Source organism: Hydractinia symbiolongicarpus, chromosome 2, assembly GCF_029227915.1.
Source record: "Hydractinia symbiolongicarpus strain clone_291-10 chromosome 2, HSymV2.1, whole genome shotgun sequence".
NCBI classification, from domain to species: Eukaryota; Metazoa; Cnidaria; class Hydrozoa; order Anthoathecata; family Hydractiniidae; genus Hydractinia; species Hydractinia symbiolongicarpus.
Genome location: NC_079876.1, coordinates 13,163,046 through 13,190,936, shown reverse-complemented (window position 1 = coordinate 13,190,936; position 27,891 = coordinate 13,163,046). Strand labels below are relative to the sequence as shown.

Sequence of the window (27,891 nt, the reverse complement as noted above, 5' to 3'; positions counted from 1 at the left end):
CGATTTAAAATAAGTGCCATCACGCGCAATAACAAAATACGCGTTGCCGTGTGCGAGCTTGTTTTAAGCTGAATTTCCGAACACGGCAAAAAGTCACGTGACTGAACAGCCTAATAGTAGTACTATTCTACCTTTTAGTAGTACTATTCTAACAGAGTAGTATTATTCTATCAGCAGGACTATTCTAACATAAAGTAGTATTATTCTAACCTGTTGTGATAATAAGACCTCTCCGTCATCCATTTCAAAAGGGTAACTTTGACAGATTGTGAAGTACAAAATTGTGCCCTGAATTGTTTCTGGATCTGAATTAATGTCTGCTGTCGACATAATTTGGAATAGTAAACAAAAAAATGTGTTTTTTTCACCTAAGTATCGCTTTAGGCACTAATTGGTTGAAATAATTGAAAATGATTTTTTAGACAAAGATTAGTACAGCAAAAAAAAAGTATGCCGAACATGATGATGGCATTAAAAACTTATTTTTTGTGACCTAAGTACCGCTTTCAGCAAAGTTTAAAAATCATTTTTCTTTTTTTCACAAATTATGCAGGAAACATAAACACAACAGACCTATATAAGTGTCACCTATCTTGAATTATAATGTGTGGTTCTAATAGACCATTGTACTTATTCAGGTATTAGTTTTTAGGAGGTCACAGGAACACTGTTTGAAAAGAAAATTTTGTTTTTAAACATAGCAGTTGTAGGCTCTTTATTGGATGAATAGTTTGTGATTTTTTCAGGATTTATGTACTTTTTCACGGAGAATAAACTTCGTTATTTGGTGAGAAAATGGCGAAAAACGATGCGACAGAAAAATGAATTGCATAGAAGAAAGGGCTAGCGGTGCATTTTTCTCTTTTTTTAGTCTGATAAACTAACTTGTTTTTCTAAAAAAAATGTTTTTTTAAAAAGAGAGAATTGGTTTGTCTATTTACAAGTAAAAATAATAGCCACACCACGTAATTAACACCAGCCCTATAATATTAATAAAGTACGTTAAGAGCATGTGGACAGTATTGGGGTTCGTTTAGAATTGAAAAGATAATTAGAAATTCAATCATAACGGTTAATGAAATAAATAAGCGTTGTTGCAACAAAAATTTATTTGTACCACAAAGCCACTAAAACAAAATATTTTTTAAACAGGGGTAAACATAAAAAGTATTAGTTCTTAATCGTTACTATTTGAATAGTATGTGACTAAACTGGACCTAAATGTGGAAAGAACTTATTGTTTCCTTTCGTAAGTAAGTCTTGTACGCGGTTGAGCAAATGAGTATTTTTCCAGCAATTCGGAACCTTCCAAGCTTTCTAAAACTCTATACTCTGTAATTGGCCTAAATCTTATTATTTTAGCACATTTGCTTGCAACTCTTTAATGTCACTACTTGAAAACATCTTTCTTCATGTATTGGATTTTTTCGCCTCGACCTCGCTGTCGGATAAGGTGTCATCGAAGTTATCGTGATGTTCAGGATCTACTTCTATTATTTCTCTTCCAGAATGTTTGGTATGGTGAAAATCTACATCACTTACATCGTTGGCGTTATCGTCGGCTTCAGTGTTTAGATCAAAGTATGTCTATAATATCTAATGTGTTTAAACAGAGGATGACACCTTTCCTGCACAGACAATTTATAATAAATTTTTTGTACAATGTTTCGACGTCTTTTTGGATACACTTTTTTACACACATTTGATTTTGCCATGCATTTTAGGCGAAAGGAACCGAGTGCTAAGAACTTCACAACTTTAGTAAAGGAGATCACTTTGTATTTTTCAATGCATATTAAACACAATCGTTGAACATACAAAACATACATATCGTATCACCTTTCCATTTATCTTACGTCAATGCAAGCTTTACCTAGCATACTTAAGGATTAGCTAACCCAACAACCCTGAATTTCTTAGTAGCTCATTTTTTTCATTTTGGAATTCAAGGTTAAAAAACGCCCTGGGGCGTTAATGTTTTTCTGCAGTCACACCCATTTACGCCAAAAAATACACGAAATATCTCATTAAAAAATTGAATCAACCTTTTCGGACGTTTTGTCTGGCACCTGAGTAAATCGATAAATAGTGATAAAATAGTTGAATGTCATTAAAGTATCAAAATAATACTTTATTTGAATAATTTTAAACAAATATTGATAAAAATATCTGTCGAACAATAGATCTTCTTTTTAAAAATATGCTGACATCAGCAAGAAGTAATGCTGATAGCAATCATTTAAGGCATGGATATTAATTTTCACATGACAGACATAATTTATACCAAGTGCGCGAGTCAAAAAACGCAAAATCAAGGGAAAAAACTTTAGCGAATGACACCCTTCAATAATTTTCGCGGGAAAAACTTTCGCGATCTGTCATTTCTATAATTTTTTCGTGAGAATTACCTTTTGCGATGGGCGGTGGTGTCGACAGCATTTGTCCTATTTTTGTTTCTTGTCTTTCAGTGAAGTACATGTTTCTACAAAAGAAATTAGCTACACAGCAAAAAAATTCGTGAGGATTAACTTTCGCGAATAGGCTGTGTCAACATATTTTGCGGGAATAAACTTTCGCGATTGGGGCCATAAATTTCTTTCGCTAAAGTTACTTTCTTTGAAGTAACATCGTTTCTGCTTAGAAATAAATTACTAGATCTAAATTTTAACATTCTGACTAAAGTTTCTGACAGCCAAATTAAAGTTGCTTAACAACATATCTTGGTTTTTTCATATTTCGTATTGCCCGAAAATGCAATTTTTCCTGATTTTAGGGTAAAATCCGAAAAAATCCTGTTAACCACGTGTGGAAACTTTCTAGAATGATTTTTGTTAATAAAAGAAAGTTATGTTGTTAGTCACAAGTTTCAAGTATCATCGTAGCGAAAGTTATTATAGTTTACGGATCTTGAGGACCTCATAGAAATTTAGGGGTATTTAATATTTAAGGCTCTCGGAGGTATGTGACCTAAATATTTGGTAGGCAGGTGTCTAATAGATAAATACGAAAACTCATAAAGTATCATAGCTATGCTACATAGCAAAAAAAAGAGGGGGAAAGGGTGGGGCGGCGGTGTTAGTCAGGGAGCGAACCGAATAGTGTTAATCCCAAAACTGACTGAAATGACACAAACAGCCATGCAAATACCTAAAAACTATTCTGAATGCTTACTTGATTGAATGAAGTTTTTTTTCTTAAGAAATATTCATTGATAGTTAGTTCTAAATAACAAAATCACGTTGTCTTCAAACAAGGCTCTGTAACAAAAAAGGGTAAAAATTCATATAACTGATATAGAAAACGTAGCCGCAAAATAGCCCTAGCTGGTCACGTGGCATTGTAACTTAGATTGTCAATTATTCTCCTGTCTCTGAACTCATCTGCAAAATAAGCTACACCTCCATTGCATAGCTTAACAGAGAAATATTACTGTACAAACTTTCGATTTTTCGAGTAGTATTATTCTAACATTAGAGATAAATGCGTCGCAGCAGGTACCTGTAAGGAAAAATAATATAAAAAAAAGTTTATCATTATACAGCTGCAGTCATGTTACTTCTATTTCCAACATTATTTTTTAATTATTTTACTATATTTTAACGTAGGAAGAATTTTCGCTGAAATGTTGAAACTTGCTTCCGTAATTTTGAGCATCGAGTAAGCTGAGATATGTTTTACTTGAATTTTCGGCAAATTGAAAAATAATAACAATAAAACAAAAGAGACTCCAAATCTTTATTGTAGTGTTAAAGGACATTTAAAACTTACCCCAAAAAATATAATCTGAGTGTGAAAGGGATTATGGGTAAGAATTTATTGCCAATTTAATGTAGTAGTACTATTCTAACATGGTATTAATTTTTTAGCGTTTAAATAAATTTTAGACAAATTCGTTTGGTATATGAAATAAACAACTTATAAGTAAACCATATATTATTATTATTATTATTATTATTATTATTATTATTATTATTATTATTATTATTATTATTATTATTATTATTATTATTATTATTATTATTATTATTATTATTATTATTATTATTATTATTATTATTATTATTATTATTATTATTATTATTATTATTATTATTATTATTATTATTATTATTATTATTATTATTATTATTATTATTATTATTATTATTATTATTATTATTATTATTATTATTATTATTATTATTATTATTATTATTATTATTATTAGGATGTTCCTATTTGAAAACAGGATAGCCTGACATCCTATGTATAACGACAACCGGCAGGCGTTGGATCAATTATATTATTGTTGTTGCGCGAAATTTATATTATTGAGATTAGATCCAATAAAAAAAATTATTATTTTATTCCAAACAATATTGATTTCCTCTAACTTAAAAATAGTGATAATAATTGATTCAATAATTATTATTGGTAATACGTTGATCCAATTATTATTTCCAACCGCGGAAACAAATTGCCGTTTGACGATATCGGATAGCCTGCCATCTCTAATTTTTTTCACATATGGCAAGAGAAAATGTTTACTGTATTGGGTATCAGCAGTATTGCGCCGGAATCGTGGAAAAGTCTTTTGCAAGTCAATAGACAGGGAAAGTCTTTGTTAGCCCCTTGATTATTGTTTTCTTGCGCTTTAGGTCATAACTATGAAACCTATGTTTTTATAAAATTACCGATCAATTATATCTTGTGTATTTTTTAATGCAACGATGCGTTTCCTTTTTATTAGGACGCTGACCCACCCCTGTGTAAAAACCCGCATGAATTTGCCCTTCGCATATATATCCCTGCATTTTATGCTTGCTTGTCCGCCTGTCATCATGAACAAAGAAATTACTGATCGGATAGTCTAAAATAACGCAGTGGTGCAACCGTTTCTAACACAGATAGACAACGTATATTATTGTTATAGAGAGGATTTCGGTTTGGCGATTAATGATTTTCCATTTTACTAAGGCCCAGTATAAACGACTTATTTTCAAGTTAAGGAGAGAAAATGTTCCCAAGTACTACAGGAACGAGAAACCGTTCGAAATATTCTGTTCAATTATGAAGACTTCAATTGACAAGATACTTATCCTATTTGGTATGGAAAGTCGCCGCGCCGGAATTATTTACATCAGTAAAATGCTCGGATTAAGTGAAGTCGACTTAAAGTCTAGACCTTCCCTTGCAACATGATAATGCAAATATGTTGAAGAACACAAAATAAGCAATTTAAAAACAGTACAACGAATTAAAAACATAATGTGTTTAAAAGGGGGAAAGGGGGCGGAGTGGGGCAAGATACTCTAACTACATAAAATGGCACCTAAGTTGTGCACGAAAATTCAACTACATACCCGAATAATATCAAGGAAGATATCGCGCCCTAACACAGTGATTATTTGAATATAATCTCTATCATAATTAATACCCGTATACGTCTGTTTGTCACGTAAAATGATAACCATAGTAGCGAAACATGAATTGCGGTACATAAAGGGCATGCGAACCGTGGATTTTTCCACGGGCCACCGATTAGTATTTTCTAAATAACAATGGATCTTTAAAAGCATATATCTTATCAAAATATGCAGACTGACGTCAGCAAAAGTTATTGCTGACAGTCATAATTTGAAGCATTAGTTTTAATTGTCTCGTCATAGATCACGTTTTATGGCTTCTAACCCAAGACAAGGTAAGTTATGGGGGTAGGGCAGTTTTGGCTCTCTCCTCCCTCCTCCCCCTCCCTGACACCCTATACTTCGGCATGCATAGGGTAAAAATACACTGCTGCCTGAGGAGGAGAGAATGAAATTACTTTTTGGAGTAGAAAAAACCTGTACGAACATACTTTGGAGAACAAAAAAAAATCATTTTGCTGGCCACAGCACTGACATAATTATTAGTGTACAATGACGAAATTTACATTTTCACCGGAGGAGATTAATATAAAAGAGTAAATCATTGGGAATTTTTAACCATGGGCTTCTTAGCTTTGCTGGATGTGAGCAAGCTGTTACTGTTTGTAGTTGCTAGCATTACATTTTCTTATCGATAATCGACATTCGTTGTTGGAATTTTATTTCACAGCTTTCATCAAAAAGGTGAAGAGCTAAATTATATTAAAAGTGAAGAAGTTTTAAAACGATGTTAAAATAGCGGAAGGTATAACTAAACATTGAAATTTTAGGGAAATTCCTTTGAATCAATAAGATTGACGCAGTATCAAGTATCAAATAGCATTATCAAAAACAAACTATAAGCATAAATAAACTAAAAAGCTATATGTATTATGAAATTCACCCTTTTTTTCTTTGTAGATTTTTCTCTCGTAATTTATTCGAGTGCGCAACTGAACGAAGGTGTACTTCTCGAACAAGCCACATGATTCTAGATGAGTCCTCACTCTGTTTTCATCTAAGCTTCCACCTTTAATTAGTTCTTTTCCATGCATTAAAATTAATTTTAAATCATGTTTCGGAAACAGTGATTTTCGCTTCATGGCACACGGTGGTGTTTTTCGGTACGCAACTTGTCATAAACCTGTCTAGGTGACGCAGTTAGAGTTGGTACAGCTGCGCATTTTTGTTTTACCTCCGACGAACTCACATCATTATTGACAGGAAACACCTCTTTCAGCTCTTTAATCTCTTGTTCTGACCACACTTTTCTTTTGCTTTCTTGTCTAGCTGCTTCGTTTGACTTGTCAGCTTGGAAAAGTTCTTTAACTGCTGTTGACCCAACCAAGGAAGACTTCTCCATATTTCTTAGGAAATAGTGTTCCTCTGCTGTCCTCATGCTGTGTGTCATCAACGTGGCGGCATCTTTTAAATTACAGCTTTCCGATTCTCTTAATGCTGTGCTAACAGACTTCCGAATTATATTTGCTGAAAGATTTTTTGGAGGACATTTATCATTAAAATTACCAACTCTGTCCCACTGAAGATGAAGACGTTTACTAATGTCCTCAGGTGACACTTTCTTTCCTGACCAACATAAAAATACATACTCGCATTTTGGTAAAGTTTGTGGTCTGGCAAATTTCACGTATGTTGTCAAGAAATCAAATTCTTCTTCATTAAGGATAATTTTAGCTGGGCCATAGGTGTCAAGTGTTTTATGGTCCCAAACATTTATTACACATTTTCCATCAAGCTTCGCTGCCCTATAATATTCATTCATTGTGAGGTTGGCCGTCACACCAGATCTCTGTGCAATTGATAAATGAATAACAGCATATAAATAATCTCTTCGGCGCAATACTCCGTCTGAGTTAGATTATATCCTATGTCTTCCTTTAAAAGTTTTAGTATGGCTTCACCCTTTTTTGCTCCCTTGTTACTGTTAAGGTATCTTCCTACTTGCTCCTGATCAATGAGCATTTCTCGGTCGTCTGTCATCTGCTCAAATTTTACCAATTTCTCTTGCACTTTAAAAATTTTTCTCCACCACCGCAATTTTGAAATAAACGTTGTAATGTCTTGATGACTGCTGTTCATTACTTCTTTTTCCTCAGCGATAAAAAATTCGCAAAAGTCTATTAGACTATATAAATACTTTTTGATACTGGTTGTTTTTTTCCGTTTCTTGACAGTGCTTTGTAATATATTTATCCCGAAAATCATTACCTCCATTTCTAAAAACGACGCTTAGGTCATCCTTTACTTCCATAACACGAAATATACGTCGTATTTCATTCGCAGTCAGGTAAACTGCCCTACGTTTTCTCTGTCTATCAGGGCCGATCCTATAACATATGAACTCTGTAACCAAAGTTTCCACGTTACTAGCAAGGTTATATATTACAGATTCGTTCTTTTCATCAACAGGCTCAAATTCACTTTCCTCACTTTCACTTTCCTTACCAAAAGAAATAGATTCGTTTCTGGTGTTGCATGCAGTGTTTTCAACAACGATCATTATTCACTGGAATCTGAACAGATTGCACGAAACATTCCTCTACGTCATTTTCGTTCGCCTTTTGTTGTAACTGTTTAATAGGTGCAGTTGAAGTTGATACAGTGCTTTCCAATGTTCTATTTAAAAATACTTCCGAGAAAGACTTTCTTGGAGATTCGAAAACATTGCCTTGTATAAAAGGGGCGTCTACCTTGGGTGCCTGTTTCAGCAAATGATAATATAAAGGACCTTTTGGGATATTGTGTTGTTTCATGACGTGATCAGGTAGGTTTGTCCTCACCATCATGCAATTTTTAACAGAACACATTCTCTAGCGATGATAGTTCGGAGCTTTTTATCAATTTTACTTAACTTTTCGTTGCCTGTTTTTGGTGTGCTACTAAAAAACTGACTAGATGCTGGTGCAGCACTTTCCCAGCTCCACTTATGCTTTTGCCTTAAATGTCTTGTGATGTAAGTCTGTTCAACATCACACACAGGGCATTTAAACTTTCGATTGGTCCTTCTTCACTACCTGTTTTATTCTGTTCTCTCTTTTTTTTTCTTTTGACCCAAGCAGCAGCTCAATATTGTTATGAGTATAAGATTTACTTGAATCGTCATAAATCTTGGTATTACAAAAAACGATTTGAGAATTCTTCTTAGTGGTATCTTCGTTAGAGTTTCTAGCCTGCAATTTTCCTTTCTTTGAATCAGTAACTGCAAAGTCGACCTAGATATTGATGACATTATTATTTTAAGACTTGTCAAGCACCCATACCAACGTCTTTAATAAGCGACTATAGGAAAGGTGCAATCTTCAATAAGCGTCATAATTTTATGAGTACACATTTTTTTCGCTCCTGACCATTATGATTCGATTGGATTGACTTACAAGTGAATTTTTGGTTACCGTAATGCTTCGAATATATTGTCCTCTTCCCTCGAATAGACGCTCTCCTTTTCAGTCATTTTTCAAATAAACGCCCCCTCTACTAGACACCCCCTCTAACATAAGCCCCTCCCTCATAAGGGGGCGTTTACTCGAGACGATAGTAAAAGTATATATAAAAATCAATAACTGTTATCGTTTTGGTATTTTATTTGAAATGAAATTTTATTGGTTCTATTATAATATAAAAATTTCATAAATACAACTAAATACAATCTCTCATATTTGATACATCGGTAAAATAAGGAAATTTTCTATAAATAACAGCTGCTGCATCCCGTTTCAATATGGAACCAAAGCGTGTGAGAGAATGGAAAAATGATATTAAGCAAATTAACTTAACAAAATTGAACAAGCTAGGTCTTGAAGGTGGAGGGAGAAAATGCGTAGATGAAAATTGGACGCAGTAGCCGCTTTTTGTTTTTTTAATTTTTCTTGAACTTCTAAACTGAGCTTCAAAGGCTTTAAATAATTAGAACTTTTCCGCCATGGTAAATACTTTCCTTTATCACCGTAATCGTATCGAAGCTCTTCGTTTACGTCGATATCTTTACTTGCGACTAAGCATATCTGTGGCATTTCACCATCATGCTTTATTACCATTCGACAGTTCGAAAAACATTGCGGTGAGTCGTTGACGTATCTTGCCATGCAGTTAGAATTTGTTGCATTGACGCAAAGTTTATTATTTTTGTCAGAGAAATAAAAAAGGTATCTGGATGAAATATTTTCTCCGTACTCTTTTGCGAGATCATCTGCTTCCGTCGCACTAACTAAACTTCCTTTGTAGCTGAGCAAAGCATCTCCGTTTTTGAACCACTTTGTTGCAAAGACACCATAGCCTGATAAAAAGAATTAAAAAATTATTAAACAGCTTCTATACCAGATCAATAGATATAATCTTGCGTATCATAATTCCTCAATTTTGTAGATATTTGCTAAAAATAATAAACTTAATCGACTGCCTGAGGTTGATCCGTCACCAGTCGGTTAGGGCGCAATATTTTCCTCGATATCATTCCGATTTTTTCGTATGGTGTGGAATTTTCGTGCCATTTTATCTATTGTTTTCGCGGTCAAAACAACGGTACTCTTTGGATTAGAGAAGTCATTTTCACTCACTCAGCATGAATGTTTGAGATAAATATTTCCATCAGTTGCTACCTAGGGACGATTTCTCGTCGATGATGATTAGCTGTTATCGGCGAAAGTAACACAGTTGGGCAAGTTCACGCGTGTCGGTTGCTATTGATTGACATATTAACTCATTCTATTTAAACAAAGGCGGTCGCATATAGTTACTAGTACCGTGACACCGTATTAGTAACTATATTGATACTTTTGATATTTATATTTAGCGCCATAATTGAGCCTTTTATTAGAGCGCGATTTTGTTAAAAAAATTAAAAATTCATGCGCCTTTTTAATAAGATATAGCGTTTATTTGGTGCATTGTTTGCTTGGCTGAAAATTAAAAAAAATCCTTAACGTCCTTGGCGTGAATAAGAGATAAAAAAATAAGGCTTAATTATAGAACTCCAACGACGAAAATCATTGTTATATCAAAACATTCGAAACAGATACACGGGTCTTTTAAAGAATGGGCGTGGCATACCACCGACTGGAAAGTTTTTAAACTTTTTTGGGTCGGCTACTAATTGTTACTAAGTTAAAGTATGTCCGAAGGTCATTTCCCCCTCCTTTCCCTCTTCCCATCTCCTGTCTGACGTGAATAATGTTAAAGAAAAAATCAAATATTAAATACTCACCGATTACTGTGTCGATTTGATGCAAAGTAAATCCGTGGCCATCTTCATGGGCTTCCTCCCAATCGCGTACCAAAAATCGATTATCCTGCATGAACATGAATTATTATGTTTTTTACTTTTCCATATAAAGCCTAGAACATTTTCAACATACCTTCGGTATTTTATATTTCTTTTATTTTCAAGGTTACCTCTGTGTAATGTTACAGACTTTAAAAACTGGATGATGACACAATGGTTACTTAGATGTATATAATTTTATTACCTTTTTCCACTTAGGAGGTTTTGAGGTAAACAACCAAAGATCATATTAAAATACCTCGTGTATCAATGTAATGTGCAGTAAAAGTATATAATAGTAACTCTTGGAGCAACATATATTGTGGGAGTAAATTCCTACACACGGGTGAGAACGCAGTGACTTTGGGTTGGTAATTATTTGCATAATTAGAATGTAACATATTATAACTTACACGGTTTCTGAGTGTATATGCTTTCTTTTCAGTATCCATTGTGTTCGTTTACAAAGTCAAGGTGCTAAAAGAAGAAGATGCAGAGTAATTATTTGGGTTGACAGGCTAATCCGTTGAACTTTCCATAGCCTGAGATTTTTTCGCGGATTGTTGTTATATCTCGGCAAACTCGTACCCAGACTGATAAATTTTAATCTTAATAATAAAATCGGATAGTCTGACATCTTCACGTACATTGCTCTTTTGACTCGACAAACTCGTACCCAGACTGATAAACTTTAATCTTATTAATAAAATCGGATAGCTTGGCATCTTTACGCAAATTGCTCTTTTGACTCGACAAATTCGTACCCAGACTGATAAACTTTTAATCTTAATAATAAAATCGGATAGCCTGGCATCTTCACGCAAATTGCTCTTTTGACTCGACAAACTCGTACCCAGACTGATAAACTTTTAATCTTAATAATAAAATCGGATAGTCTGACATCTTCACGCACATTGCTCTTTTGACTCGACAAACTCGTACCCAGACTGATAAACTTTTAATCTTAATAATAAAATCGGATAGCCTGGCATCTTCACGCACATTGCTCTTTTGACTCGACAAACTCGTACCCAGACTGATAAACTTTTAATCTTAATAATAAAATCGGATATTCTGACATCTTCACGCACATTGCTCTTTTGACTCGACAAACTCGTACCCAGACTGATAAACTTTTAATCTTAATAATAAAATCGGATAGTCTGACATCTTCACGCACATTGCTCTTTTGACTCGACAAACTCGTACCCAGACTGATAAACTTTAATCTTATTAATAAAATCGGATAGCCTGGCATCTTCACGCAAATTGCTCTTTTGACTCGACAAATTCGTACCCAGACTGATAAACTATTTATCTTAATAATAAAATCGGATAGCCTGGCATCTTCACGCAAATTGCTCTTTTGACTCAACAAACTCGTACCCAGACTGATAAACCTTTAATCTTAATAATAAAATCGGATAGCCTGGCATCTTCACGCAAATTGCTCTTTTGACTCAACAAACTCGTACCCAGACTGATAAACCTTTAATCTTAATAATAAAATCGGATAGTCTGACATCTTCACGCACATTGCTCTTTTGACTCGACAAACTCGTACCCAGACTGAGAAACTTTTAATCTTAATAATAAAATCGGATAGTCTGACATCTTCACGCACATTGCTCTTTTGACTCAACAAACTCGTACCCAGACTGATAAACCTTTAATCTTAATAATAAAATCGGATAGTCTGGCATCTTCACGCACATTGCTCTTTTGACTCCACAAACTCGTACCCAGACTGATAAACTTTTAATCTTAATAATAAAATCGGATAGTCTGACATCTTCACGCACATTGTTCTTTTGACTCGACAAACTCGTACCCAGACTGATAAACTTTTAATCTTAATATTAAAATCGGATAGTCTGACATCTTCCCGCACATTGCTCTTTTGACTCGACAAACTCGTACCCAGACTGATAAACCTTTAATTTTAATAATAAAATCGGATAGTCTGACATCTTCACGCACATTGCTCTTTTGACTCAACAAACTCGTACCCAGATTGATAAACCTTTAATCTTAATAATAAAATCGGATAGTCTGACATCTTCACGCACATTGCTCTTTTGACTCGACAAACTCGTACCCAGACTGATAAACTTTTAATCTTAATAATAAAATCGGATAGTCTGACATCTTCACTCACATTGTTCTTTTGACTCGACAAACTCGTACCCAGACTGATAAACTTTTAATCTTAATAATAAAATCGGATAGCCTGGCATCTACACGCACATTGTTCTTTTGACTCGACAAATTCGTACCCAGACTGATAAACTTTTAATCTTAATAATAAAATCGAATAGCTTGACATCTTTTGCCACATTAATCTTATATCTCCACATCAGATTCACTAAGATTAAAATTCGGGCAATGGCTTTAATGTCCCACTATAAAGTATAATTTATAATTCCCCCGGTAAAGGTTAAAAGCCTCACAGACTTTCTGTGCTCTCAGGCTATGCATCTTACAAATAAATGCACACGTAGACACACAAAGACACAAAATAATTCTTACTCAAAAATACTGTGCTTTCACTTTACTTCTAAAACGTTGATGATGGTAATGTACTTTCAAAATATCAATAATATTTAATTTTACGCCAATATCGTGATCACTGTTCGCCTTTTATAAACATCCCCCAATATCAATTACAATTTTTCACTACGTTGTCGTTGGGTCATCTAAAGTATCTGGTCAAGTTTTATTGTTTTTCATCATATAGTAGTTTTAACATTTAATCCTTTTATTGTTGCATATATCGATCGTTATTTATGAGTATATAAAGTTTGTAATTATAAATTTGTAACTTGGTTTGGTGGTCATTCTTACCTATTAGATATTATCCTATCGAAATGGTCTCCAGTCTATTAGGACAAATAAATAAATGAATATTTACTTACTTACTTAATTCAGGATAGTCTGGTATTTACACTAAATTCCCTTTTAATCTTAATACTAAAATCGGATAGCCTGACATATTTTTTAATATTTCTCTCATAACTCAACAAACTCGATACACAGACCTACAATGTTTTATTATTTCTAACAGATTTGTGTTTCCATTATCAAAAAGTGAAGAAGAGCCCTGGGGAGGAGGTTGACATTTTGTGTTGTGATTAGCAGTATGATTTTACTAATTTTGCGTTAACGCGGCGAGTTGCCGTAATTGATCACCGCGGTTAAAATAGAAAATAAAATATGATAATGCTATGGCCGCGAATTTTGCAAACTAGAGACTTTTGATTTCGCTGATTGAATTTGTTTCATCTACAAATATTGAGAAAATATTATAGTTGTTTATATCTAGGTCTCAATATTTTGTATAGCTACTTGTAAAGTATATATGTAAAAATACCCCGACCGGAGTTAGCATTTTGTATGTTAAAATTTGTCTATTATTGGTCCTTAGTAGTGTAGTAAGTAGAACGTACTAGATAGTTGAATCCTTGAGTCAATAACATTTTTACATTCACAAGATATTTCGTCATATTAAAAAGTCATGACTTACCAAAGTATTGGAAAACAACTTTATCAATGGCGTTATATTGTGTCAAATATATCTAGTTTGACAGTCTGTTTTCTATTCCCATCAAGAAGCTAAAGTACTTTTTTTTCGCAGATTACTTTTAGCACATTTTGGGAGCTTTTAATTCTGATACTTTTCAAAACTAAGATTGTGTTATTGTTGTGTACTACTAATTCTATTTAAACCAGACCATGATATGTAGAGATTTGTCGGGTACTTCTTAACCAACATTTGACCTAAAATCATAACGACAACCTCAGTTTCTTTGATTTTTTTTACTATACTAGTCGGTAACCCGTGGGTAAATTCACTAACTCGCCCGTCCTTTATTTGCCGCATTATATGTTTCGCTACTGCGGTTATCATTTTGCGTGACAAACAGACGTATACAGCTATTATAAACAAGCAGGGGAGCTTTAAACGCCGGGATCAGCCACAAGTAGCTGTGTGACACTTCGTGGAACGCCCAGTAAAGTACTTAATAAGACCCGCAGAGTCGAGCGCTTCAGTGTAGGAATGAAGTAAAGCACACACAAAATTATGGTGTTTTATTCTCCCACAATTTTAGCTGAAATAAAAACACAGTTTACAACCCGTTGGTACACCGTTATGGAAAAAACAGTTGACCAACCTTTTATATTTTTCAGAATATACTCAAAGCTGAGCAGTTAGGTAAAAAAAGAGGTAAAAAATGCCGCGCATAAAATTTATCGCAACTTCGGTTAAATAGAAACACAGGAAATAGCCTGTCGTTAACAATGGGATGAGCGCTTGGTACAGGTATACTGTCTCGAACATGCTATATATGCAAAATATATACCATTTTCCAAAAAATTATATCCTAACAGCCCGTCGTTGCTCCGTCTAGCTAAAAAATCACTCAGCAATTTTTCTTTGTGGAATATATTTTCATGACTGTTATAAAAGTTGTAGTTACTTAACGTGGCTACGTGCCTCAGCTTTTCACATGCCTACATGCCTTAATTTTTGTGTGATAATTCTTTTTGTTGGATACTCCTCGTTGTTGCTAAAGAATCCAGTAGTAGGCGTTGTTAGTCTACTCTGAGTCAATGGAAAATCACGTGTTTTTTGTTGTTGTTGATACTTCAATGGGCCTTCACAATCTTTTTAAAAGCCTTGCACAGCAAAATTTCAACGCCTTAATTTTAAAAGGATTCATCTTTCGCAAAAATTATTTCCCTTAATTTCCCAATTATTTCGAATCGTGAAGGTTTATTAATAAAATCCCAATTACCGCAGAAGCACTAGGGCACGTAAGTACATAAAGTACGTTGCGAAAATAAGGCGCGTAGACACATAAAGCACGTAACCACGAGGGCACGTAAGGCACGTAATTTAGCAGACCCTGTACATGGCTAGAGAACGAGATGATATACAATCCCGATCGATATTAATACTTTTTTTCCGGTCCTTTTAGTCATCGCACAGACCTGTTCAACTGGTCTGTACCAGAGTGATGCTCGTATCACCGTCTGAATGTTAGAAAAAATACAGATGCCCTGCTTGATTTTTTCACAAACTCGTAGCCAGACCGATAACATGTTAATCTTAGTAATAAAGGTGGATAGCGTAACATCTTTTCACGCATTGATTCTATATCTCCGCAGAAGAGTCGTGCCCAGACCTTATGAATTCTATTTTAAATAACTCCTTTGGTGCATTACTCTTATAACTTGACAAACTCGTACCCAGACCGACGATATTTTAATCCTAGTAATAAATTCGGATAGCCTGACATTTTTTCGCACATTGCTTATATATCTCAGTAAACTCGTACCCCAACCGACATAATTCAATTTTAAGTAATAAATTCGGATAGCCTGACATCTTTTCGCATATTACTCTTAACTCGACAAACTCGTACCCAGATTGACGACATTTTAATCCTAGTAATAAATTCGGATAGCCTGACATCTTTTCGCATATTACTCTTATAACTCGACAAACTCGTACCCAGACCGACATAATTCAATTTTAAGTAATAAATTCGAATAGCCTGACATCTTTTCGCATATTAATCTTACAACTCGACACACTCGTACCCAGACCGATAACATTTTCAACTCACTATTAAATTCGGATAGCCGGCTATGTTTTTGCACATTGCTTTTATAACTCAGCAAACTCGTACCCTGACTGTTTTGCTAATATAATTGAAAACTAGTACCCAGGCTGACATTGTTTCAATCTCTGTAATAAAACGCCAGTTCCGTGTGTCTGTCTGTCATTTTTGCAAAGTGGATTATTATATTCACTACTTTCTTTGATAAAGTCTATAAAACATCACCTATAAATTTGTTCTGTAAAGTACTAAACTTTGATGTTAACATAATGTTGACGTCAAAGGAAAGTATATTAATTAATGAAGCAATTACATTGCACCTAAAACTTTGAGGCCAAATAACTTGGAAATTTTTCACCGCGTGGGTAACTAAGGACCACCTTGGAGCAATTTGGGTAAGTTTCCCAAGCCTGGGTCCCCCATCCGTTTCGGAAGAGACGGGTCGATGACGTCATCAGAAAATATACAAATTTCTTAAAATAATTTTTTGCATATTTGTTCGTTTTTGCTGAGGTCAGCAAAATGTTTAAACCCTCATATCTCCTTAAGTGTTTGTCCAAAACAAATGATCCTATACATTATTTAAATCAGCTATTCAAGCTCTACACCATAAAGGCAACAAGTAAACAAATTTCCAAGAAAAAACATTTTGTCTCTTGACAGATCCTAGCTGACGTCATCAAAATTTAAATAACGGTCCCATTTTCATTATCCTGTCTAAGTGGATTTTTCCACAGGCTTTATCGACTAGTTCAAATACTAATTTTAGACCTTCTTGTTTTTTAATGATGTTGGAAGACCTGCAAAATTTTGTATATAGTCTGTATATTATATTACAGAGGCCTGTATATTATTATACAGACCACTGCTTTTAACAAACAATAAAAAGTTCTATCGGGAGTGTGATATAAAGATAAATAATCATTCCGTTACAGTGATAAAAGTTCAATAAACTATAAAAATATTGTAAGAGTTTTTTCTTTATTCTCTTCTTCTTTTGCAGATATGACTTTCTCGTAAAACAGCATTAAGTTTTTCTAAAATATAAAATCATCTATCCAAATCTGGACAAAACTAAACACTATGCAGTGACGCACTTTGTATGTTTCATGGTGTCATATAAAAGAGTTTTGATAAATTAGCGTGTTGTAATATATTTATACGTTATACATACCTTGAACCTATAAATTAGATCCATTTCTTTAAATTTATAAATTACATCGGTATACTTGTGCTGTCATTAGAGAGCTTCAATTTACACTAAGGTGCCACCATTTACCTGGATACATAAACATGTGCTAAAAAATCACATTGAAATGTGATTAAACATTGTTTTTAACTACTCCACAAAGCAGTTTGTGTACACTCTTACACAGGTGCAGTAGGTGAAAAAAAGTTACTCCATACCTGAAATATCGATAATCCCCAGATTGCACATATTCTTGCCTTTTTCATTTCAGTGCTTCCCATCAGGTAATATTATGAACTCTAAAGTGAAATTGTTTAGAAATATGAGAGGTTTAAAAAAATTTTTAACCATGCTTTCACAGAAAATTGCCCACAATTAAGGACACTATCAATTCAATTTAACAATTTAATTTTTAAATTGTCAGTTTTCTTAATCATTGCTTAGTGTGATATATATATATATATATATATATATATATATATATATATATATATATATATATATATATATATATATATATATATATATATATGCAATTTATAAGTATTTGTAAGTTCTTGTTAGATTATCTAGGTAGATTTTTCCAGACACTTTTCAAATATTTGCAATAATTTTTTTACAATGCACTACAAGAATATGTTAAAAAAATAATTCGAAATAAGAAAATTCTAGCAGTTTTCCAAGTGAAAGGACAAAAAAATTTCAAACGTAAACAATTACTAATAAAACCTTAACAAAACACCCTGATTTTCTACCAGTAGAAGAAATAGTACTAGCAGATCCTATATTATGCGTAATCAAAGCTTATCAAGGTCTATAATTACTGGACAAACTTTCCATAATTTATAAACAGACACAAAATGATAATACTTTAACAATATCTACAAAGTTTCTGTTACTGTTTTACTGTCACAGTATACAAATTGTTTTGACAAAGTAAAACATTTTATCACTTAAATTACAACTGAGTTGAAACTTTTATCCCAAAGTAAAAGAAATTAAGAATGTAGTAAATAAATTGACAAGAAGAATTCTCAAAAAAATTAAGAATATTTTGCCTATGCTTAGTTTAAATATATCTGGAACTTCATCGCAAACTGCGTTTTGACAAGCTTTAGAATAATCTCTTTTTCACAATTAAACGATATAGGTCAGATATGTGATTGAGCATCCTGAGACTCATTTCCTAAACATGAATATATATCAAGAATATAACTTCAGCAAACAGACAAATAGTGAACTATTTTTCTTATGTGGTGCTTGCTGAATTAGTGTAACAGAATTAGTTTAGAAATTTAAAGAGGCAGACAAGATGACTGGGCACATGATAGTCAAAGCCCTGAATAACATATTATCGTAATTATATTTATTGTGAATCATATAGCTATAGTTTCAAAAGTATGAAATGATTTAAGATAATGCTTAGCTAGCTATCTAGATTCGTGGATGTGCAGGCTAGAATTTTCTAATTTTTCCAGATCAGTCATGAAAAAGAATAGCTAGCTAAAGCTACAGAGCACACCTTTCGACTTGCTAACCTTGTTTAATAAAGTTAAATTTCTCTAAAGCACAGGGCTGTGCTATCTAGCTACAGACAAGAGGGTCATTATTAGCTATATATTTATTTTTTAAACAATTGTCAAGTTATCACAACACCAGGCACCTATAAAGTTACACACTCAAACTAACCATAGCAATAAGTCTTGTATTTTTAACTTCAATGTAGCTAGCTATATATATTTAATAGTACCATAACAACAACTCAATATGTATGTTTAGATAATCACGTAATTAGGACTAATACAGCTATTAGTTTAGAAAAACTTTAGTCTCCGTATAACCTATATGATTAGATAGCTAATCATATAGGTTATACTTAGCTTATTAAACAAGCATCCTCTTACAGAGATGGTCCGCCAGACTGTCAACCATTATTAAACACAAGTGGAAATGTTAACGGCGGTCGACAAGGATGGCAGGCTATCCTATGAAGATGGCAGGCTATCCTATGAAGATGGCAGGCTATCCTATGAAGATGGCAGGCTATCCTATGAGATGGCAGGCTATCCTACGAAATTGCAGGCTATCCTATGAAGATGGCAGGCTATCCGAAAAAGATGTCAGGCTATCCTACATCCAATTAGGAACATCCTTATTATTATTATTATTATTATTATTATTATTATTATTATTATTATTATTATTATTATTATTATTATTATTATTATTATTATTATTATTATTATTATTATTATTATTATTATTATTATTATTATTATTATTATTATTATTATTATTATTATTATTATTATTATTATTATTATTATTATTATTATTATTAATATTTTTATTATTATTATTATTATTATTATTATTATTATTATTATTATTATTATTATTTATATTTATTTACAGGTGTCCTAATCAGGGTTCATAAAGACAATCCTGGTATCAATAAGGTTCCTGTATATACAAGTATATAATAAATAATGTTAAAAATTTTAAAAATGATAAAAAAAAATGTATTATCTATAAGACAAAAAATAAAATATACAAGATAGTAGAATAGGCGAATGTGCTGGGATAGATAGTTTCGACACCACACTGAAAAAGACATGAAGAGGAAATACAAAACTGATGGAAAGGAAATCTAAGTGCGCAGAGGTAATTAGACGCGACGCTGTGTGGGAACAAAAGTAAAATTTAAAATTTAATAACCCTAATGCTTCTTTTAAATAAAATAAAGAGCAATAAAATAAAATAAAGCAACAGGTAATATTGGTGTGATTTGTAAATGGGTTAATGCAGAGGTTTTGTTAAGGGAGCTCGGATTGTGTCAAAATGGAAAGATGGAAACATACAATCAAATTTATTCATCACCAACAGACATCATTACAAAACAAAAAATATAACTTAAATGTCACCAGTGAAAAAATGAATGTCTTCCACAAATTTATTGGATCCCTAAAATGCACAAAACGCCAACTAAATTCAGGTTTATCATCGGGGCACCTCAATGCGCCATTAAGCCATTATCAAAATCCATTTCTTCCATTTTAAAGCTATTCAGTTCTCAGATTCAGACTTACCATGAAAAGTCTCATTTTTTTTCTGGTTTCAAATCATTGTGGGTCTTGCAGAAAAATGAACCGGTTATCACAAATATTCCGAATGTAAATTGTAGGACTAGAGTAAAAGGTCTGTCAACCTTTGTCTTTTCGACACTTTATACGAAAATTCTACATCACAAATTAATTTCCATTTTAAATGAGTTGATTGACTTTTGTTTTCAAGGTGGGATAAGCAAACATGTTGTGGTAAATAAGTATGGTGCTTAGTGGGTCAAAAGGACCTAAAGAAAAAGAATCTGAAGGCCTCAAGAAAGTTTGGCAACACCTTTAGATTTATTGATGATCTAATTGCTATAAACGATGATGGTTTGTTTGAGAGGCATTTTCACGAGATCTATCCTCCTGAACTTGGGTTAAAAAAGGAGCTATTGGTGTCAAAGCATCATTCCTAGATCTAGACAATAGGACGTTTTCATTGTGTATGTTTGATAAAAGAGATGACTTTCCACTTTCAATCGTAAGGATGCCTTATAAAAGTAGTAACATGCCATCAAAGATATTTTACTCCTCAATTGGTGCTGAAATACTTAGAATAGGTCGCGCAACTTCAAACATGGCAGACTTTGTAAGATCATCGAACAATATTTCAGCTAGAATGAGGAAGCAAGGTGCTAAGATGGACATGTTACAAAAAACTGTACGGAAAATCTACGGACGACATGATGTTCTTCACAGATTTGCGGTAAATTCTAAACGCTTCTGCAAAATTTTATTGCAAGGTCAATAAAAAAAATAAAAAATAAAATAGAAAAAATAGAAATAGTAAACACTTTTGTTATGACTACTAGGTTAAGTCACTTGAGAGGGAAGTTGAGTCACTGCTGATGACCCGAAAGGGACCTTAGTTAAGGTGAACTCGCTCAACTTCTTAGTGCACCAGTTATTCAGTGAAAGGGTTCGAAACTGATGGCGTACTTTGTTGGATTGGACACGTAGTAGTCATAATAAAAATAAAAACAAATAAAAGAATAGTAAAACATAAAAACAAATATATTTATTTATCTTGGTTGATCGCCTGTATGTCATGGTATTGATAATGTTAAGAATGGAACGGCTGGTGGCTCTCCGTTTGTTTGTAGGATGTGTAGTTGGTAGCGCTCTACATAAGTGTATTGCCAGCGGCAGTGTTAATACATGGTAATGTTTATCAATACATTGTTGTTTTAATTTTGATCTTCGTCAACATATACATGGTATTTATGGATTAGTCTTAGTATTCAAAGAATTCATGTTGTATCGGTTGGTAGCGCTCCACTAGTACAGATGAAATGTTGGAGGTAGCGCTCAACATAAGTGCACAAATAGTGGCAGTGTTTGTGTTAAGTTTAAGTCTACTACAATTGATAATTTTATACTGTGTTCTCCTATTTTTCTTATGATTTGTTTTTACTGCTTGTACACATTTATTTTCTTATTCTGATCAGTAGGTTTTGACGTATTTCTTAACAGATTTCTATAACTATCTTGATTATTACTCTACAATGACAACTTACTATAGCTGCTGAGATAGATAATAATATTTTGTTAAAATACTTTATGTATCTTTTAATTATTTAGGTACCAAATACCATTGCAATTTTTTTTTATAATGTAATTAACTAAAAGAATTAGATTCTCAGCATTTTTACTTTGAGAAATTTAGACTGAAGCATCTTGAAAGACAACGTCATTATCCCATAATCAAATAGAAGAAAAGTATAGTTTTAATTTTAAATTGAATATAATTTGTTGCTATTGTTAGTGGGGTAAGAAATAAAGGCAGATATTAAGCAAATTACCTAATTTTGTATTAGACAATGTGTTGTTTAAACCTTTACGTCAGTTTTCTATCGCTAACACAGTTGTTTTAAGGTTACTTAACAAAGGGTCATTCATCAATGTTATGAAAAAATTAAAATCACGTTAAATAGTAAAAGAAATAACCCTGGTTTCGCTATCAAAGGGGAATATCTCGCGCTGAGATAACTGTTCTAACTCTCCTGATTAGTCATTTTAGGGCGACCTGACTAAGCTGTGCTGGACTCTTTCCCAACCTACTAAATTGTTTGAGGTGATTCCCCCGGATATATGATACCAAAATAATACTAGTGGATACAAAGGTCAGAATAATCAGGAAGATTATCCTCAGTTACTGTAGAAAGTTTATCATTTCTTGAACATGATAGTTTAGTAGGCGACGTTTCGGAAGATCCCCTTTCCTTCACTGGGCAAAGTAAGATGATGTTGAGCATGTATTTATATAATTGCAGAGGATCGAAATTCACAAAAATTAACCAATCAGGAACAAGCTGATGATTACAGTTAATCACGGTAATTAACAATTTTGGACCTAGATATAGATAACTACTTCTTCTGTAGGGCTGGTAACCAAATTTCAGGAAGTTGATACAAGATGTTGGTTATGTGTTTATCACGTTCTACACTGTTGATACTTTCTTTAATCTTCCTAGCAGTTGTTCTCGATTCTCTGTCAATAATTATCTTCTCATCCCAATTAAACTGATGAGTTCTGCTCCAGCTGTGGTCCGCAATTTCGTTTTTCTTAACATCTCCGTTTCTCACTGCGCGCATGTGTTCTTAAACTCGTAGCTTAAACGTTCTTTTTTTCGTCTATATACACTGCATCACAATTTTTACAGGGTATTTTATAAACAACATTGCTTTGTTCTTCCAGGTTAATTTCTTCTTTTAATTTAGACAAAGTGCTTCGTCGGGTGTCATTAGAGTTAGAAATGAATTTGATTTTGTATTGCCTTAAAACTCGACAAAGGATCTCGCTGGGACCTAGCACGAAGGGAAGGAATACTGATGCGATAAATTAAGGTACTGGCCGGTGTGTGTTAGTTTACGATACACTGAAACCGAAAGGGAACCATTCTTGCGTTTGACCAAAGTGTTTAGGAAAGCGATACTTCCATCTTGTTTAGGCTTAACAGTGAATTTAATTTTTGAATGTAGACCGTTGATATGTTCATGGAACACTTTTAGATGGGATCTTTTGATTATGGCGAATACGTCGTCAACGAATCTTTTCCAAACTTTCGGACGTCTGTCTGACGTGACTAATGCTGTTGCATGTGCTTGCGTGTATATTTCTGCGACTACTGATGATGCAGGGCCTCCCATGGCAATTCCGTCTGTTTGAGTGTAAAGGTTGTTATTAAACAGATACCATGTTTTGATTAGAACAAGTTAAATCAAACGAATCTTTGTCTTTTCACCAAATACAAACTGAAATATTTGTCCTTTCACCAAATTATTACTCAGTATTGAATTGTTTTATACTCTTACATTGCTTTTTAATGCATATAGTTGAAGAATCTAGGAAAAAAATTAGGCGCAAATAGACTTGTTTCAATATTTTTATTGAGATCTAATATTGAAAATTAGTTCGACTTAATTCACCCAACCAGAATATTTTATAATGGTTTGACGTAACTTCTTTTGTTTTAAGTAACGGATTGTTTAAAAGTGTGTTGAAAGATTGAGCATATTCAGTTATTTAGTTTTCAACACGTTTTATTCTTTTGTGCAATACTATGAAGGATATTTAAAAAATAATATAATATTATTATTCTTCTGTCAATATTTTTTCGTACAAAACGTTGAAAACTAATTGAAAAAAGCGATAATCGTCAAAAATATTCTTACGTCTATGTCGTGCTTAATAAAAAAAAGAAAATGAGAATGAATCATTTTATTATTTACTTTAATCCACTCAGGCAGAAGATTAGGTTGTTTGCAGGTTTTGCTAACTTCAGCAGTGCATACAAAAAAATTTGACAAAATGTAGTTTATCTGTTGCCTGTAATGCGTACAGATTGGAATGCTGACAAAAATAAGCATAGGATCATGTGTGTTCGCAAACGTAAGGACATATAAGTGTTTTAAAATTTTAAAATTTGCCGTCAGTAAAAGCTCTGAAGTACTTTAATAATATGCACTGTAAAATCCACTTAGGAAGAAGTACATTGGAAAAAAAGAATCGTAACTTGTATTTTGATGACGTCTGCCAGGACCCGTCAATGCACAATATTTTGTTCCTGAAATTTGTTGACACGTTGTGTAGAGCTTGTGTAGAGCTTGAAACGCTAATCAAAATAATTTATAGGATCATGTACAACACAAACAATAATAATAAATTCAGAAATAACACATCTCAAATATTTACATCTTATAAAGTGATTACGTTTGATTCGTTGAAAACCTTTAATATTTCAATCAGAAGTGTCACAAAACATCAAATTTATATCTGGAAAATCATTTTTTGGTTGCATATTATCCTGTTCCCCAAAAATATACACAAAATGTAAAATTACCGGTTAAGAACACCAAAATTTTCATAGTATGATGATCTGTAGTGACCTTTGTCAACCATTTTGAACTTAAATGTCAAAAATGAATAAGGAGTAAATTTGAATCACCAAAGATATTATTTTTGGAAAACATAGTATATATACGGTCCGTCCTCAAAAAAGTTTACACAAATTATAAAATCAAAATCAAATCAACAAAAATCAGTTCATTTAGCATGTTTTATAATGCCATTGCCCATAAATCTTCCACAAAACGGTTATGAAACACATCAAATTATAGAATAATCAGGCATTTCATAAAATATCAAATTCAAAAAGTTTTAGTCAGAACAATTAGTAATTGTTTCGTCATCACCAAACACAATTATTACTACAATTTTAAGATTTTTAACAAAAACGTGAAACCATGGAATTATCTTTCAGCAAAAATGACATCACATACAGTTTAGTTCTCCCCAACAAAAGTTTATAATACGAAATATGAACGAGCCATTAGCTTACACAACAGCCTTCATTGCAGTTCAATTCCACAAAAATTTGTGCTTTCAGTATATTGCATGTGGTCTTTTTTCCACAAAAGTTTACACAAAATTTAAAAAACACCAGTTTGCAAAACAAACAAAAACACAAGCAACCATACAATCCTCTCACAAACTAAAATAAAGTCATAAATCCACGTAAATTTCCAATCAAATTTCTACAAGCTCCTGTAAAAATAGCCTGGTAATTAACATGCAGGCTGAGAAAAGTTTAACAGGATGTCACAAACAAAACAATAAAAAATAATTTAACACACACGCTTTTAAGTCTGAAAAAATTTGTTCCACTTGTCGTGGTGCCCTTGCAAAGTTTACAGGAAATGCGAAAAGAATTATACTCTATGGGCATAAAAATACATCACACTATCCTGCAAAAGTTCAAGTCTTTGAAAGATTTTGTAGGTAGCTAGCTTGTTACATCATAATTCGTGCTCATGAAAGAAGAGAAGTTTGGAAACTCAAGTAGCTAGCTATTGATAATTAAATAAGGGGAATAACAACATAAGTCAGAGGTTAGGTTTAGCTATGGGATGGGGGGAGAAACAGGCCTTGGAGACTAACATTAGCTAGCTAACAGTAGCTAAGACACCCAGTTAAATATACCTTAACTGGGGACACTTAGCTAAAGCTAAAGCTATCTATTTATGCTTAGTAAAACCAATATAAAGAGAAAAAATAGTAATGTAAAAATGACAACATTACAGTGAGTTCAAAAAACCAACGTTTTCCGTTTGTTAGCCAGCTAACAGCTTTATGTGGCGCCGTAGATTAGTGGTTATAGCTCTCGTACTCTGTGCGGGAGACCGGGGTTCGATTCCTCTTGACGGCGATTCAACATGGGCGAGTGAATGTTACCATAGCCCCGGGTTAACCCAAGCCATGTGAGGGAAATTGGGAGGATCGCACACTGTGTGGGCCGTTGGATGTTGCCGGGAGTTGTCTAGTAGAGCGCGGGCTCTAATTGGGTCTGCGTAGCTCAAAATGAGCATTAAATACTCTAGGACTCTCCATCTACGCCATGGCCCTTCCTGAAATAATAGACAGGGTATATCCCTCGATATTTGTGAGGCTAGCCATGTAAAATATGCACATCTATTATCTGTAGCATTTTGAATTTTAGGACAAACACATTAGTTACGCGCCAGGGGATACATTAATTATGCAACAAAAACATAAACAAATATGGTGGCTAGGTTTTTTTTAAAAAACGCGGTAAAATATAAAACTTTTAGAATTTGAGGCTTTTAAGTGCCTTTTTCTGGAAAATGCGAGTCTGATTGCTCCAGCTACATAAAAACCAAATGTCTATAAATATCAAAGTTCTTACTTTTTGTGATTTCAAATTCACTTTAAACTTTAGCCCTTATTTTCTACTTCCAATTTTACTTTACTTCTAGCTCCACTTCTCACTTCCAACTTAGCTAAATCTAAAGCTATCTATTTATGCTTAGTAAAACCCATATAAAGAGAAACAATAGTAATGTAAAAATGATCACATTACAGTGAGTTCAACAAACCAACGTTTTCCGTTTGTTAGCCAGCTGACAGTTTTATGTAGCATTTTAAATTTTAAGACAAATACATTACTTACGCGCCAGGAGATACATTAATTATGCAACAAAATGTAAACAAATATGTCGGCTAGGTGCTTTTTTTAAAACGCGGTAAAATAAAAAACTTTTAGAATTTGAGGCTTTTAAGTGCCTTTTCCTGGAAAATGCGAGTCTGATTGCTCCAGCTACATAAAAACCAAACGTCTATAAATATCAAAGTTCTTACTTTTTGTGATTTCAAATTCACTTCAAACTTTAGCCTTTATTTTCTACTTCCAATTTTACTTTACTTCTAGCTCCACTTCTCACTTCCAACTTCACTTTTCTATTTCTTCACTTGGACATTTTTTTTGGAAATATGCTTTTTTGAACCACGTTTTTTACTTTTTTCAAGATAAAGTCTTCGTTTTTTGTGGGTTTTTTTGGTGGCGAGAGGGCACCATTTTTCGAAAGTTAGCCGTTAAATTTATTTCAGCAAACCAAATTGAGTCGTTTTCATCACGTGATGTAAACAAAATAAACCCGCTAGCAAAATAGACATCATTTTTTCGGCGACTTCAAAAGAAAATTAACACATCCACTATGACCGTCACATAATACACTCCGTATTATTATAAAAGATGCAACTTCACTTGGTATGTGATTGAAGAGAACAATCACAAGCGTGTGTCTCTTTATGTCAAATATCGAATGACGTTGTTTAACTCTATACTTTGGTCTTCATATGTCTTACTTATTTTGAAAAAACACAGCAGTAATTTTAAGGTGGTTCCCCAATAAAAAATCTATGTTTTTTGGAATTTTCAAAAGTACTTCATTCTGATGCAAAATTTATCAGTGAATTCAAAAGTGACAAATACATGGCATGAAAAGTTCT

At 33.2% G+C, this 27,891-nt stretch overlaps 1 long non-coding RNA gene across 3 annotated transcripts; it reads right to left on the bottom strand.

The window, feature by feature from the left end:
- Nucleotides 1-17,183: 17,183 nt before the first annotated feature.
- Nucleotides 17,184-19,398, bottom strand: LOC130629512 (uncharacterized). 3 transcript variants are annotated; one of them, XR_008981964.1, is made up of 4 exons: nt 19,380-19,398; nt 17,694-17,774; nt 17,461-17,584; nt 17,184-17,323 (listed from the first exon to the last, which is right to left on the bottom strand). It is a non-coding gene; the product is annotated as an uncharacterized LOC130629512 (long non-coding RNA). The 3 variants fall into 3 exon arrangements; XR_008981963.1 differs by lacking the exon at nt 19,380-19,398 and adding an exon at nt 19,165-19,183; XR_008981962.1 differs by lacking the exon at nt 19,380-19,398 and having other exon boundaries at nt 17,694-17,848.
- Nucleotides 19,399-27,891: the final 8,493 nt, after the last annotated feature.